We start from the raw sequence: 16,325 nt of genomic DNA, 5'->3' as shown, positions 1-16,325 counted from the left end.
AGAATTAATAAGATGATTATACATTAGAGATTGTAACACTCACATACATAAATACAAAATCAAGTTTATTAATTCGAGTTTTCTCTTATTGAATTTCTCGTGGAACAACCATATGATAAAAAATAAAAACAAGAAAATAAACATTTGAAAAAAACAGAAAACTCGTTTATTGGAAAAAAAAAATTGAAAATCATACTAGAAACATAAAATCACAAAATCAATGTAATATACATATATACTAAAAAACAAAGCTAATTATGATACGAATAAAAAAAAGCATGAATAATAAATCTATAGTATATATAAAAGGGGTCATAGGGAGAAACTTTTTCTCCCTATTTTGCCCTTTGAATTTCAACATTCCCATAAATATTTTGAGGACAATTTTATCCTTCAAATATAAATTTTTCTCTCCCTCCCACGCCCCTTTCCTTTTTTTTTCCATTTCTTTTAAAAATATTTAATCTCCATCATTACAAATTTTACTTTTTTCAAATTAATTTTCTCTTTCTAATAAACTCCCCATCTTGAAGGTTAGAATATAAAGAGTTAAAATATGGAGGGTTTTGTCTCTTTATATGTTAAAAAGTTATAACTTATTTTGAATTATAATTAATAACGAATTTCAAAAGTTTTCTAACTTTTTATTTTCTACAACTATATAAAGAGTTTTTTCTTACTCTTTCTCCCAAATTTTTCTTTATCAAAACTTGAGTTTCTTTTCTCTTTCGGTATGCTAATTTTCTCCTTTAGTCAATGTCTTGTGTTTTCTTATATTTAGTTAGATTGTTTGATCGAGTATTCAACTTTTTTAGTTATTTTTTTTTCCAAACGATTCAATCAACTTGAAAAAGGAAAGGGAAAATGAGTGATAAGATCGAATCACCTTGGACGGATTCACTTTGGGATGACACTTGATAATCGTGAGGACTCTCTCAATGACCTCCTCCTTCGTAAGGTGATCATCGTGTGATGAAAATAGCCGAAGCAATCCATCGGAACATGGTTGTGGTTGGCATTCCCGACGAGCTAGGACAAGGAATTAGACCCGAACTCGAACATGGCAAAGAACGGCTGTCCTGAACGCATCTCTATCTCTTACTATTTTTTTTTGTCATTTTATTTTTCAATGACTCAAATAAGAAATTGAAAAAAAGTTTTATTTACTTTTATGTATTGTTATGTTTAGGGAAAAAGAAGATGAAAAATCCATGAATATGTGTTTTTTTTAGAATTTTTTTTAAGTAATTGAAGAATAATACTTTTAGTCACACTAACCGCATCCGTGGGTGATGAGAATTATTGAGACGTTGTTTTATGAGATAAACATTGAAAATACAAAAAAACTTGGTGAGGTAAACATTTAGAGATTAAAAAAAACCAAATTAGATTATAAATTTTAACTATTTAATTAAATTTTATATTTTTAAACATTGAAATAAAAACTATGAAATTTCATGTGCACCCCGCATGTTTCTTACTAGTAAATACAAAAGAGAAAAAACTAACTTTTTCTATGACAAGTGGTCCCAAATTAGAATTGATGCAAGTGTTCCCTATAATTACACTAATGTTATTATAAAACTAAAATTATTGGAAAAGGTAAATAAAAACAAAAAATCACTTAACAATTCAAGCGGCGGTGGCTGGAGGGAAGCGACGTTGAACAACGGTCGGAGGATGCAGAGGTGACCGACGCGGTGAACGGAGGGATGGGGCCGACGATGATCTGGAGGGAGAGAAACAAGATGTGGGTGGGGCGGCTAGGTTAGGGTTTTTGAAGAAACAACCCAGGTCGTCTAAGAGACGACCAAGGCGTCGGGTGGTGCCCAGGCCATATTGGTTGTCTCTGAAGAGATGACCAGACGGGTTTTTGAAAATCCTCCGTAGTACGACATGCTATGCAATTTTAAAAAAAATGAAAATTACGTGGCGGGCCATGTCTTTTAAAACGAATTTGGTTCGAGAGACAAGAAATAGTTATTTAAAAAAAATTAACGTGGTTGGTCAGAAATGACTATGTTGTGCCATTTCACAGGTAAACGACCTGCTATTTTTCATTCATTATTCTTGGAAATAGTTTCGAAAATGACATATATTTGGAATATGTTTTAAAATGAGTATTATTAAAAAAAAATCCCTTTTAAATCATTAATATTTTGTTATTTGGACTTTTTTTGGCCGTTAGATTTAATTGTAGATGGTTAAGGTTAGATTTGTTGAAATTAGAATTTTAACTTTGTAGAGAGCCATGGGGTTTCTTTTAATTTGTGGTATTTGGGCTTCCTAATTTTCAAAATAAATTAAGTGAAAGTTTGATAAAATAAAAAAAATAAAAAACCCTAACCCCGTCTGCCCCCTCTTCTTCTTCATCACCAGCGGCCAAAAACCACGGACGTCATCCTCCGGCGAGACTCACGGCGGCGCAGCAACCCAGAACAGGCGGCGACTCCACGACAATGATTCGCGGCGGACGGCAACGCGAACGAACCCACGGCGGCGTGTTTCAGTAGCAGCAACTCGAGCAACAAAACCAGCGGTGGGATTCGAGTTTTTTAGTCCAGATCCGGTGAGTCTCCGCCGTCTCACGAGCGATTAGTGACATTCCAACGGCGATTCACGTTACAGCAGCGTTTTGAGGACGTTTGGCGGTGACCCACCTTGTTTGAAGCTCGATTTGTGATACCCACCTCCTTCGACATTTATTCGGCACCTACCCATGCTCAAACAAAGGTTGATTTGAGTTAACAATTGCTTTTCGGTATCAAACCAGCAAGTTTGAGTCTTTCTGAACTCAAGTGTCGGGCTCATTCGACATCGACCCACTCGTACCTCAAGTGGTTTTGGCGTAAGACTACTCACATAAAATTAGTTTCGATTCGATTAAGGTGTTTTTGAGTTGTTTCTAACCAAAGTTTGGTTTTTTTTGGATTTAGGAACCCTTCGACGAGCTTAGTAGCGCGTTAGGACTTTGTTAGTAAGTAGTTAGGACTTTGTTAGTAAGTAGTTATTACTTAGAGGGATGTTTGTGCGTTAGGACTTTGTTAGTAAGTAGTTATTACTTAGAGGGATGTTTGTTGTGTGCTATGTATGAATTGCATGTTTTAAATTGTGTGTTTTATCCCTTAGTACTCGTTGGATATTGTTCTCTACGGATGTTGGATGTTTGGAATGATTGTGATTAATTCTGGTTGGTTATAATTGTTTGACTATGCTCTGTTATGACTACAATCTCTGTAAAGCATGTTGTTGAAAATTTATTATGTTGTGGAAGCATATTGGTATTATTGTTCAGTTGTTCGCACGTTGGTTGTGGTTTAAGAAGCATGATGAATTATTGTGAGACGTTTGATGCATGTGTCATGGCTTAGAAACATGTAGGACTATGGTGAGAGTTTTGGTTTTGTTGGGTGAGTATTCGGGCTAGAGGGCTGATATGTCACTAGTTGTGTATCGAGGCTCCGGGTACAAAGGTCGGGGGTCGATATGCCAAACTGTGGACAAAGATGAGTATCGAGGCTTCGGGTATAAAAGTCGTCTATTATCAAATGAGTAATAATAGAATGCCAACGAAAAAGAACTACTAATTTTTTTCATAGTTAAAAAGGGAGACGTAAGTTAATAGGTTAATTATATAAAATTTTCTTATAATTAGAGTTGATTTGTTATTTTTCTTATTTTTATTCTATTCAAGAATATAATTGTGTTTATTTGTAGTTGTAGGTAAGGCCAACCCAACTCTCATTGAACCTATTTAAGAAAAGAAAGAAGAGTAAGCAACCATAATCTCTTCATATCGTCTCAGTCTTATTTCGGGAACATGGCCGGCAGCAGGTCGCCCTCTGTAGTGAATCGAGGTTTTCTTCTTCAGCGGATTAGGTCTTGTCAGCGTAATTGTCCTACCGTAGACGACATCATCGACCATCTTCAATCCAATTACAGAGACTACGGGGGGCTCAAGAGATTGCCATTCTCTTCGATTGTCCAAAGAACTCTTGAGTCGCTCGAAATTTCTGGGCCCAAGATGAAAAAGAGTAATAAATCCTCGTTATCTACCTCGACAACGAATACGATGAAACGTCAACTTGTGGATTTGGAAGATCAAGATGCCGATCGTGGTTGTGAAAATACCTTTCGGAAAAAGAGGTTCAAGAGAGTCAATGTGATTGAGCAGAGGTTGCAGAGTATGGAAACTATACCTCTTAAGAGAATGCAGCAAAGTGATAGGGATGATATGTCTTCAATGTCTTATTCTGACAAGAGTGGCGACGGCGTCGTGTCAATGTCGGAGGAAGCTAACTATGGAGAGTTTGATTTTATGAACTCTATGCTTCGAGCATCTTATACTGAGTCGAACGAAGCCAAGTCCAAGAATCTGGAATTGGACATTGCCATTGAAAATAATGAGGCTAAAAGAATTGATGTGGGGAATGAAGTAAGCAAAGAAGCATTGAGTAGGAAGGACCAGAGTTGTGTTGATAATGGGCCTAGGTTTAAAGATTTTAGCAGGGATGCAGGGTGTGCTGAAGGAATTAAAGAACAAGGTGATTGTGCCCTTCTACCATTCGCAGCTGCCTCGGTATCTTGGGGTCAGACCCATCGGTGGAGTTTTGTTTCATGGACCCCCTGGCTGTGGTAAGACCACATTGGCTCATGCCATAGCAAATGAAACCGGCGTGCCTTTCTACAGTATTTCGGGTACTGAATTTGTTTCAGGTGTATCAGGTACATTCTTTTATGTTTTTTTGTTTCCTCTTTTTCAAAATGTAGCAATTGGTTATCTAAGCATAGTGATTTAATTTGTGGTCTTTGAAATCCTGGTTACGAGAGAGTACATATGTCAGCACTATGTGATTACATCCTTAAACCTTTTTACTGTCTTTTTTTTTTTGATATGAAACAAATATTTCATTGATGGTATGAAATATACAAAAGGCCACATGGGCAATTACAAGAGAGCTTTCCAACTTGTAATAAGATTACTTAGAGAATAGCTACTAAAAATTGGATAGAAACATTTGCACCATCTGAGAGCTAAGGTAATGACCCTATCAAAAAATAAATCAAAAGGGGAGAGCCTTTGTCATTGAAAACTCTGTTGTTCCTTTCCAACCAAAGATTCCAAAAGAAGGCCCGATAAAACTGTATCCATAGAGTCTGTTTTCTTCTCTTAAATGGGTGCCCCGCCAATATCTGGTCAAGAAAGATAGTAGGATTTGTGTGTAGGGGAGTTTCCCATCCAAAAGTTGCGAGTAGTTGGCTCCAAAATTGATAAGCGAAATCACATTGTGTGAATAGGTGACCCTGTGTTTCTGTAGCTTTAAATTAGAGAAGGCAACTGTTTGGGGATAGGGTGATGTGAGGGAGCTTTTTCTGTAGTCTGTTATGGGTATTGATCGCCCCATGACTAAGTTCCCAGCAGAAGAACTTGACTTTCCTTGGGCATCTCCCATGCCAAATACGAGGGAATAGAGTGGAGGCAGTGAGATCTTTGTTAGTGGTGAGAATGCGATAGGCAGATTTTGTAGAAAAAGATCTGTTGGTTTCCAAAGGCCATGTCCATTGGTCATTAAGGGAGGTAGGTGTGGTTGAGTCTAGTATATGGGGAGAGAGCTAACCAATCAGAGAGCTCATCGTCTTTTAGTGGTCGGCGGAAGTTGTAATCCCAGGAGGCTGTGGCGTGTGACCAAAGCTCTGAAATAGTGGCTTCTTTGTTGGTCGAAATAGCATAGAGATTTGGATAGAGGCTGTCCAGAGTCCCTTGTGATAGCCATGTATCGTGCCAAAAATTGAGAGCGCTTCTTTCACCCACTTTGCAAATGGCATATGTCCTGACAATGCTGATTTGCTTAGTAATTCCAGTCCATGGCCCCTTGAAACGATTTCTGCGAATGGATGGCCAGGTAACCGCCATTGTATTTGGCCGCTACGAGTCTCCTCCATAGGTGGTTTGGCTCCGTAATGAATCTCCAAATCCATTTAGATAATAAAGCTCGGTTCCTATGGTTGATGTTACCAACGCCAAGGCCTCCTTCGTGTAGCGGTAGTTGGGTGCGGGTCCAGTTAATAAGATTGGGCTTGCCATTTGAGTTCGATCCCTCCCACAATAAATCTCTGAATATTTTACTAAGACGATCCGCAGCCTTTCCAGGAAGCTTGAAAAGGGAGAGGTAATAGATAGGGAGGTTTGTAGGGACAGATTGTAAGATAGTAAATCTGCCTCCTTTGGAAATGAAAAGGTTTTTCCATCTACTTTGCTGGAGTTTTTCAATTAAAGGGAGCCAGAAGCCTTCCTTTCTATGGTTCCATTTAGGGGGAGTCCCAAATATGTGCTTGGCCATGTCCCAGATGTGCAGCCCCACTCTATAGCAATCTGAGTTGTTATTTGTGGATTAATAGCCACTCCAAAAACGCTGGACTTTTTGTAGTTGATGTTGAGACCCGAGGCAAGCTCAAAATATTTGATGGTTTTGTGGAGAGATTTGATGGTGGAAGGATCCATCTTAGAAAATAAGAGTGTGTCATCTGGTTAATAGAAACCAATCCACATCTAGAGACATAACCTGATATGGAGCCATTTTGTTCGCCATGGAGGAGCAAACGGCTAAGGACGTCCATGATCAAGATAAAGAGGAAAGGTGACAGCGGATCCCCTTGCCTTAATCCTCTTATGGCTGTGATTTTGCCTCTTGGTTTTTCGTTGATGATAATGGAGAAACTAGTGGTAGAAATGCAAGCTCGGATCCATTTCCTCCATCTCACTCCAAAGCCTTTGTGGTGGAGAATCATGTCTAGAAAATCCCAGTCTACCATGTCAAAAGCCTTTTCAAACCACACCTTCTTCTTTTCTCACCTTCCAATCGTCAATAATTTCATTGGCTAAAAGAGAAGAGTCAAGGACCTATCTACCTTCTACAAATGCGGACTGGTAGGCTGTAATCGTTTGGGGCAGCAGGTTTTTGAGCCTCTCGGATAGGACACGGGCAATGATTTTGTATGCACAAGGAATGAGGCTGATAGGGCGATAGTCATGGACTGTTTTTGCATCTTTTCGCTTTGGGATGAGGCAAATATAGGTCTTGTTTAATGCAGCATTGATGATTCCATTTTGGAAAAAATCTTGGAACATTACCAAAATATCAGATTTGATAGTATTCCATGACTTTTGAAAAATTCTGCGGTGAAACCATCCGGCCCAGGGGCTTTGTCCTTTCCAACACAGGAGACTGCTTTGCAGATCTCCTCGTCCGTGAAAGGGAGCTCCAGCCTTGTAGAGTTGTCTATAGTGATGGGATCCCCATGGGAGATTGGTAGGGCAACTTCTCTGTCCAGCTTTCCTAGTGTAGAGGGATGAGTAGAAATCAATGAATTCCTTTTCAATATCCCCAATTTGTGTGAGGCTATTACCTACCTGAGAGAGTAGTTCAGTAATGGTGCTTCGTCTTCTTTTGTTTGCTAGGAAACGGGGGAAGAATTTAGTATTTTCATCCCCCTCATGTAGCCATTTTAGCTTGCATTTCTGTCTCCAGAAAATCTCTTCTTTAGCAGCAAGAGAGAGTAATTCCTCACAAATAGTCAGGCGCTCCTGAACCTTGTCAGGGGATAGGGTGCGGGTTCCTTCCAAATCATCCAGTGTGGATAAGGACTGGATGGGCTGTCCTTTTGAGAGTGTATGCAACTGAAGTGTTCTTTGTTCCACACCTTTAGGGCTAGCTTCAATGCTTTGAGCTTCATCATCAAGCCATGGCCAGGCCAACCATGGATGGGGTTTCTATTCCACCAAGACTCTGGGTGTTGGGCCCCAATTGTTTTGTCCAAATTCCAGGAGGATGGGGAAATGATCGGATGTGGTTCTGTCCAGTCTCTTAGCAGTTGGCATCCCAAGTTTGTCCGTGCACCCTTTAGCCAATAGGAAGCAATCGATTAAGGAGTGTGATTGGTTCCGGGACCACGTGAGCTTGCCGTTGCTGAGGGGAATATCAATGAGACCAGATCCATCAATGAAGGAGTTGAATGTCTGCATACTTTTGGTGAGGGGGCGGCCACTGGATTTTTCCCAAGACCATCTGGTGACGTTAAAGTCCCCAGCTAATATCCAAAGATCGGACAAAAGTCAGAAAGATCTTTGAGCTCCTGCCAAAAATGATGGTGGTGCTTAGAGGTGGATGGACCATAGATTCCCGTGATCCAGAAAGAGAAACCGTAAGCTAAGATAAAGTTTAGGGAAAGGGAAAAAACACCTTCAATAATCTCCCTTGTTGTAAAGGCGGCGTCGTCCCAAAGGATAAGTATCCCACCAGTTGAACCCACAGTGCCAAGAGTCACCCAATTTATCCCATGGGAACTCCAAAGGGATTTAACAATTGAGGGGTCAATAATAGCCATCTTTGTTTCCCGTAGGATCACCACACTAGGATTAATGTGGGAGATAGTTTGCTTGATGAGGGCCCTCTTCTTCCATGAGCCTAGACCCCTTACATTCCAAGAGAGGATCTTCATTTGGCACGGGATGGTCCCCCCTTTAAAAGCTTTTGTTTATCATAGTTGATGGATGAAGTTAGGTTCCTTAGCTCTCGCGTGCCTGTTTTGGGTTTTTGGGTTTTGGAAGGCTTTTTGGCCTTAGTTTCTACTTGTGGGATGGCCATGATGCATAAACCCGACTCCTGTAGGTAGCTGGCCAAGTAACGTTGGAGATAGCTTGGAGAGAAGAGGTTTTTGGCCAGGTTTTCGTCAGTAAAGACAGGGCTGTCATAGGTGTCTGCCAGTGTGGGTAGTGCGGCAGTGTGGCAGTGTCAGTGGCCATGGGGGGTGAAGAGGGTTGTTTGGATGGGTTGGCGATGGATAGGGTGTTGGATGGTGAGTTGGGTTGTGTAGGGGTAGAAATGTGAAGGGGGGCTGCCTCGGTAATCGATAAATCACCAAAAAGAATGGTGGGGATAATGGGTGTGGAAGGGCTATTGCGGATAGCCAAAAGTGTGGGCTATCATCGGGGAGCGGACTCGAAAAATAGTCAACCTCATCAAGGTCATCAATGAAAGGGCTGCTAGGTATGGGGCTAGGTTTCCTTCTTTGTAGGAGAGAGATGGGTTGGGTTTTATCCCTATTAGGGGATGGCTTCTGCACCAATGCTTTGGGAGGCGGTTCATAGGGAGGGAGGGTAGCAGTGACTTTTTCCTTCCCTTTAATCGAGGTTGGGGGGTGCTTTTGATGGGTCAACATCCTCTGTCAGTGGTTCAGATGGGGTAGGTGTGACAGACTTCTCGAGACTTAAAGCTTTTCACCTATTGATGTAGTCAACAACAAGTTCATCTTTTCGTTGCTTGGTGTTGGTGAGTTCCATCATACTTATAGTTCGCCTTATACTGTAGAAGCGATTTAAGAACTCTCTTTCCAACTGTTCCCAATCATTGATAGATTTAGGCTCCAGATCTGTGTACCAGTAAAAAACATTGCCCTTTAATGTTCGGACAAATTGTTTGACGAGTAGATCTCCTCGAGTGCCAGCATTTTCACATGTCTCAACGAAATTAGCAATATGTTTCTTAGGATTACCCTTTCCGTCAAATTGCTAAAACTTCGGTGCTCATATCCAATTGGCATTCTCAAGTCGTCAATCCTCTTGGTGTACAACTTGGAGTACATTAGGGAGTTTTGAGAAGGTCCGCCATATTGAGCTCTGATCGAATTTGTGATCATATCTTGGAGCTGCTGAACAGACAGTGAAGCAATTGAAACAGAGTGTTCCTGTTGTTCTTCTTGAATGATGTTCTTTCTTTTGTCGCTGACTTTCACATTGTGATTTTGGCTGGACTCAGCGACATTTGCAACATGTTGACTTTCGATCTAGAAGAGAAGCAATATTATAGTCCCTCTCTTCGACCATTTTTGTCAGCATGTTAAGTTTCTTCTCCATTTCCACCAACTTTTCTTCCATGGCGGATGAAGCTTCTTTTGATGCCATTACTTCAGTTTGAGAGAAAGAGATGAGAGGTAGAGATGTCCCACCGGACGTGCCAATTTGTTCGACGAGAAATTCAATAAGAGAAAACTCGAATTAATAAACTTCATTTTGTATTTATGTATGTGGGTGTTACAATCTCTAATGTATAATCCTATGATTAATTCTCTCAAATGTAAACTTTAATTGAAGGGCTTGTGAGCTTGTTCTCGAATCAAAGAGTCTGCGTCTTCAGCTTCTAATGTATTAAAGAATCTTTAGAGTCTTCGGCTGTGAAGCTTGATGCTCGGTGAAGTTTGTGGCTTGATGAAGTTCTTTGGCTTTGCAGCTTGTGAAGTGCTCTGACTTTACAGCTTGCTGAGGTTCTTCGACTTTGCAGCTTGTTGAAGTTCTTCGAATTTGCAGCTTGTGAAGTGCTTCGATTTTGCAGCTCGTGAAGTTCTTCAGTCAATTTGATGAAGACTTTGCAGTTTGATGGAGTCTTCAAGTATTGTTGTTTGGGGAGAGAAGATCCAATGTTCTTGAAGTCTCGTACTCTTCAAGTCTCGATGCTTCGCTTGACTCTGAATCAAATTCTTCTTCCCTTTTCTGACTTTTTCTTCTTTCTTCTTTCTTCTTTCTTCTTGCTCCTCCAAATGAGGACCCATCTATTATAGAGTCTTGGTGGGTCTTTTATAGGCCATGAACTTATGGGTCATGGGCTTGGGCCGAGTCTCTTCATGAGTTTTAATCCAATTAGCTGCTTTCATCGGACGACCATTAGCAAATGAAACCGGTGTGCCTTTCTACAGTATTTCGGCTACTGAATTTGCAGGTGTATCAAGTACATTCTTTTATGTTTTTTTGTTCGCTCTTTTCCAAAATGTAGCTATTGGTTATCTAAGCATAGACATTTAATTTGTGGTCTTTGAAATCCTGGTTTACGAGAGAGTACATATGTCAGCACTATGTGATTGCATCCTTAAACCTTTTTATCTATTTTTATGTTATTTGGCTTTACAAATCTTTACTTCTCCTTTTTATTGGAGAGATTGTGGCAACTTTTCAGGTGCGTGTGAAAAAAGTATTAGAGAGTTATTCTCGAATGCCTATAGGACATCACCATCAATAGTATTTATCGATGAAATTGATGCAATTGCATCAAAGAGAGATGGAGAGACGAATTGTAACACAATTAATGACTTGCATGGACAGTTTCGACAAACATGTAAATTCCGCTAATGCACCTATTCTTGTGATTGGTGCTACGAATAAGCCTGATGTTATTGATCCGGCATTAAGGAGGCCTGCTGGTTTTGATAGGGAATTCAAAACGAGCAGGCCTCCTTAATAATCAAGGGTTGAAATTCTCTCTACCTTTACTAAAACTTTGAGATTCGAAGGTTCTGTTGATATTTTAAAAATAGCAAGGGCAACTCCAGGGTTTGTAGGAGTTGATTTAACAATGTTGATTAATGAAGCCAGTAATCTTGCCCTTGAGAGAGTTATTAATCAAAGAGAACGTGAGTCATCCACAGACTGTGTAGATGAGACACTTGTAGAAGATTTGTGGAAGCGACCCTGGTTGCCTGAAGATCTTGAAAAGGTGGCTATAACCATGACTGACTTTGAGGTGATTGAATAATTCTTTTTAACAGACTTATTTCATATAATTAATCAATTTTTCCAAATTAATGGTATCGATTATTTTTGTTCTTGTTGCTTCTATTTTATGATATTATGCAGGAAGCAATTAAAGTGGTGCAACCTTCCTTGAAAAGAGAAGGGTTTTCTTCCATTCCCAATGTAAGATGGGAAGATGTTGGAGGCTTGGAAAAACTAAGAATAGAGTTTGATCGCCATATAGTTAATCAGGTAAAATATCCTGAAGATTACGAGGTATTTATTTTTTTGTTTCCTCATCTATACTTGTAGTATCATTATTTTAGTTGATTTTATTTTTATTAATGAAAGCACTAGTTTTAACAAATATACAATTATGGTATCTATCATTTTCATCACTGTGTTTTTTGAACAAAATTTAATTTCTCTAAATTGTTATTGGAAAGGGCCTTGGCATGAATCTAGGGACTGGCATTTTGCTATATGGTCCTCCAGGATGTGGTAAAACACTAGTTGCCCAGGCCGTTGCAAATGAGGCCGGTGCCAACTTCATTCACGTTAAGGTTTGGTATTAAAGTGACAAGAATAAGCTATCCTTTCAAATTTTTTTGGTTGGTTTGATATTCTGAATACACATATGTTATAAACTCAGATTGATTTCTTTGTTGCCTAGGGTCCCGAGCTTCTAAGTAAATATGTTGGAGAGAGTGAGCTAGCTGTTCGGACACTATTCAGTCGGGCCAGGACATGCACACCATGCATTATTTTTTTCGATGAGGTATGTGACTCCGTTTTGCTATTTGCTAGTTATTGTTGCTTTTGATCCTTTTTTGTATGAAGGTTTTGGGTAACAAGGAATTTTACTTTAATCTAAAATATTTGTGTTTAACATGAAGTCTGAAATAGGTGATAAAAAATCAACCAAACAAGCCATGGGCTAAAGGTTTCCCTAACCAACATTAATAAAAAAAAAATCATAGTTACTATAAAATTTATAAGGGCAACTACAAAACAACAACCTCCGCAAGGGAAGCTCTAACGTGGGTGATCTCCTAGATCTTCTCCATCATCGAGGATACAAAACAGTATGGTAGATTAGAAAGGTTTAGATTTATGATATTTACATTTTGGCTTGGGAGAAGCAGGTAGCACAGACATGCTCAAGATGAAGAAGTGTCGGTAAACTAATTTTTAATTTTTTTTTTAATTTTAAATAATCCGACACACTTGGGACACATTGGGGACACGTCTGGGATACGCGAGTGTCCTTTTTTTTTTCCTTTTTGATCTTTATCCTCCCACTTCCATATTCTTTTTTTTTTTCCTCCTACCTAGTTTTCTTATTTCTTCATCAACTGAAGTCCAAGCTAGGGGTATTTTTTCTTCTCTAGAAACCAAATAAAAATCAACTAAAAGTCACGTACTCCCGAAACCTATAGAAGATAGGTGAGCAAAGAAGAAGATAAAGAAGAAGGAAGAAGAGGTGGTGATGTTGAGAAAGGAGAAGGATGAGAGGAAAGGAGGCGAGAGAAAGAAGTAGGAGGGTAGTGGGTTGTGAAGAAAGAGATAAAAACTAGGGCTGGATTATTAAGTGGGAAGAGGGAATCAAAGATGAAAATAGGGTCTTCTTTATTATGAGAGAAAATTTGGGGCTAATTTGGGGCTATGAGTTAGGTTTTATTATATATATATATATATAATTTCTATTTAAATATTAATTAAAAATCATTTAAAAAATTAACGTGTCCCCAACATGTAGTGTCCTACTTTTTTGAAAATTGACGCGTCGCCGTGTCCTTGTATCCATATCGCGTGTTCTTGTCCGTGCTTCTTAGGAGAGAAGCAATAGAATTTTTAGGGGTGGAGAGATCAGGGAATATGTTTAATTGGGAGCTTATTAGATTTAATTCCTCTTTGTGGGAGGTTTTTTTTTTCTTTTTAATTATTAGTTAGGTGTTATTCCATTGGATCAGTCCCTTTCTCCAAGAGTGTCGGGTTGTCCGAATGTTTTTTTTGTACGTCCTCTTGTATCAATGGAAGTTGGGTTTCTCATTAAAAAAGAAAAACATTTTGTTTTCAATTATGTGTAGATGGATGCTGTAACTGCGAAACGTGATAATGAAAGCGGAAGGGCTGTTGAGCAATTACTGAACCAGGTTAGATGAAGTGCAATGTGATAGTTTGCTTGTAATTAGGTGATTTCTTCTTCCTTTCACCCACTTTTTCTTGTTTTCATTTGTTCATTTCCAGTTGCTCATAGAGTTAGATGGAGTAGAACAACGACGAGGCGTGTTTGTTATTGGTGCTACAAATAGGTAACATATATTTTTCCTATGTTCTCATGATCGAGTTGTTCATTTTCTTAATAAGTTAATTTTTATAGACTCGAGGTCATAGATCGTGCCATGCTACGACCAGGTCGATTGGGCAACGTTGTTTTTGTTCCTGTACCTGGTCCAAATGAACGGGGACTGATCTTAAAAGCTCCGGGACGAAAGATGCGTATCGATGTTAATGTAGATTTACAGGCCGTTGGGCAAATGGAGGCATGCGAAAATTTTAGTGGGGCTGATCTTGCTGCAATGGTTTGTTTTAATCTTGTTTGAATTTACATCTATTGTTATATGGTAAAAATGCATATTTATGTGAATTTTATGATGAGACTGATGAAAGAAGCTGCAATGGTTGCCCTGGAAGAAAAACATGCATCAGTGGACAGTAATTTGAATTCAGCACCATTTAGCATTAAGATGACCCATATTGAGCAAGGGCTGGCTAAGATCTGTCCATCAGTGTCAAAACAGGCACTATTCATTCACCTTTCTCTTCATATTCAAAACCAAAATATGGTCAAATAGCCATTTTCTAACCCTTTTTTCTTCTCTTCTGCCTTGGCAGCGGCAACAACGGTTCTACAGAATTTTTTCAAAGTGGAAGCAAGGAGCTTGTTAATTCTACAGTAGACAATTTGATATTTGTATTTCTAGTTTCGGGCGAATTTCGTACCACTCGAACGAGTTTTCTTTGATCTTGCCCCAAAGCCAATAGGAATTTTCAGGCTCATCGTGGTGAGCATCTCTAGCTTGGGGCCTTGATCGCTGTGCTTTTTGATTTTTTCGTCTTTTGAGAAACCCCTTTTGAATTGGGTTGTTGGATTTTGCTTTTTTCAGGTTTCAATTGTGAAGTCAGAGATACGTTAAAAGAAGTGTGGTGAGAGTTCCTGAAATTATGCAGAGAGATGTCGGAAGGTTGGGGTGGGGTTTTAATCTTTCTTTCTTTCTTTCTTTCTTTTTTAATCCTTAAACCAACTCAAGTTTGAACCCATAGTCAGAGTTCTGTTAAATTTTAACCTGATATTTTTGGTGAGGACTAAAATTGATTACTAAATTGTTTCTTTAGTGGAATGGACCAAATGTAATTTTCAACCAAAAGCACACCATTTAGTTTCTATTTTTCAATTCCTTGTCTTTCCTTTTTATTACAAATATAAAACGAGAAACTAAAACGTGTTTGGTAATAATTTTATTTTCTTCCTCTCTAAAATTTTAAATAAAAAAAATACAGTTTTATATGATGAATGATTTTTTTTAATAAAATATTTAAGATTATTATGTTATATTTTTCATTTTGCATTTTGTGAGTAAGAAATGATACAATAATAGGTTATTTATGTTGGAAAAAATTAAGAATGTGAATAAGTCACACGAAACTAGATTATGTTGTTTCTCAAATTTGTACACAATTTTGGAAGTATGGCTTAAAAATGAGGAATGAAACACAATGGATCATTACAGAAATGTTCTTTGCTGCGGGGTGAAAAGTGGCTGTCACATGTCGCACTACCAAGGCAATACGCCAAAAAAGGAGTTCGGAAGGTCGAACTCAAATGCATCCACAATGTCGATCTCTAGTCGGTTTTCCAGCAATTCAATTCAGTAGGGTTGTTAATTTAATTAATAATATTAATGATTAACACTTAATTTAATAAATGATTAACACTTAATTCTAAGATGGTCGAAGACGATTCTCAACGCGAAGGGTTCCTTGCGAACACTCGATACACAACATAGCACTTGATGGTCGGGCAGGCCTTTCCCAATCTATTTGCATGGAGCAAGAACTTACAGGAATAAGGTCCGAACTCAACGAGTTTAGGACTGAATTGGGAGTCTGCAAGTAGACTTGGCGCCACTAATGCAAGCACGATGCAAAATAACCCGACAGTTCCCTTGAGAGAAAATGGACTAACAACCCAACTACTAGAGGGGAGGATACAGAGGATCCACCCCGAGGTCAGTTGTACCAAATAAGGGACATTTTGTTGCGATGCGATCTGGCGCGAGGAAAAACGCTGATGATCGAGGGGCACTCACTATAAGAAGAGGTGCTCGGTGACCCGAAAGACAGTGCATGATTAGGCCCATCTAGTGAACACCGCCATAAACAACGAACCATCACAAAAGATCTTCCTAGTCGTAGGCAGCTATTGAGACTTTCTCTACCTTTAAAGATACGAGACACGTGCAAGCGTACACGGGCACAATTAATACTTGGGTGTAATCCAAGGTCGAATCCTCAGGGACTTTGTGCTTTCAAAATCAAGTAATAATAAAGTGAAATGGTTTGAAAATACAATTGTGGTTTATGAAGGAAATAGTGATAAAATGTTGTTGTTTGGGATTTCAAATATCAACCAATTTTATAAAACACAACCTCTTTGATTTTTACCTTAGTTTTAATGAAAAACATGGAAGATGCATACTTT

The 16,325-nt window shown here is 38.9% G+C and overlaps 1 pseudogene across 1 annotated transcript; it reads left to right on the top strand.

Annotated features, from left to right (window-relative positions):
- The first annotated feature begins 2,293 nt into the window (after nt 1–2,293).
- On the top strand, nt 2,294–14,958 carry LOC111020102 (cell division control protein 48 homolog C-like; annotated as a pseudogene). Its single transcript, XR_015788482.1, has 12 exons — nt 2,294–2,733; nt 3,718–4,725; nt 11,007–11,570; nt 11,684–11,836; nt 12,007–12,123; nt 12,234–12,338; nt 13,651–13,716; nt 13,811–13,875; nt 13,944–14,145; nt 14,234–14,364; nt 14,459–14,628; nt 14,731–14,958. The product of XR_015788482.1 is annotated as a cell division control protein 48 homolog C-like (transcript).
- Nucleotides 14,959–16,325: the final 1,367 nt, after the last annotated feature.

The sequence above is a fragment of the Momordica charantia genome (assembly GCF_013281855.1).
Source record: "Momordica charantia cultivar OHB3-1 chromosome 1 unlocalized genomic scaffold, Mcharantia_2.0 BLBB01000001.1, whole genome shotgun sequence".
NCBI classification, from domain to species: domain Eukaryota; kingdom Viridiplantae; phylum Streptophyta; class Magnoliopsida; order Cucurbitales; family Cucurbitaceae; genus Momordica; species Momordica charantia.
The sequence above is the reverse complement of the archived record's forward strand: the minus strand, read 5'-3'. Positions and strand labels throughout refer to the sequence as shown.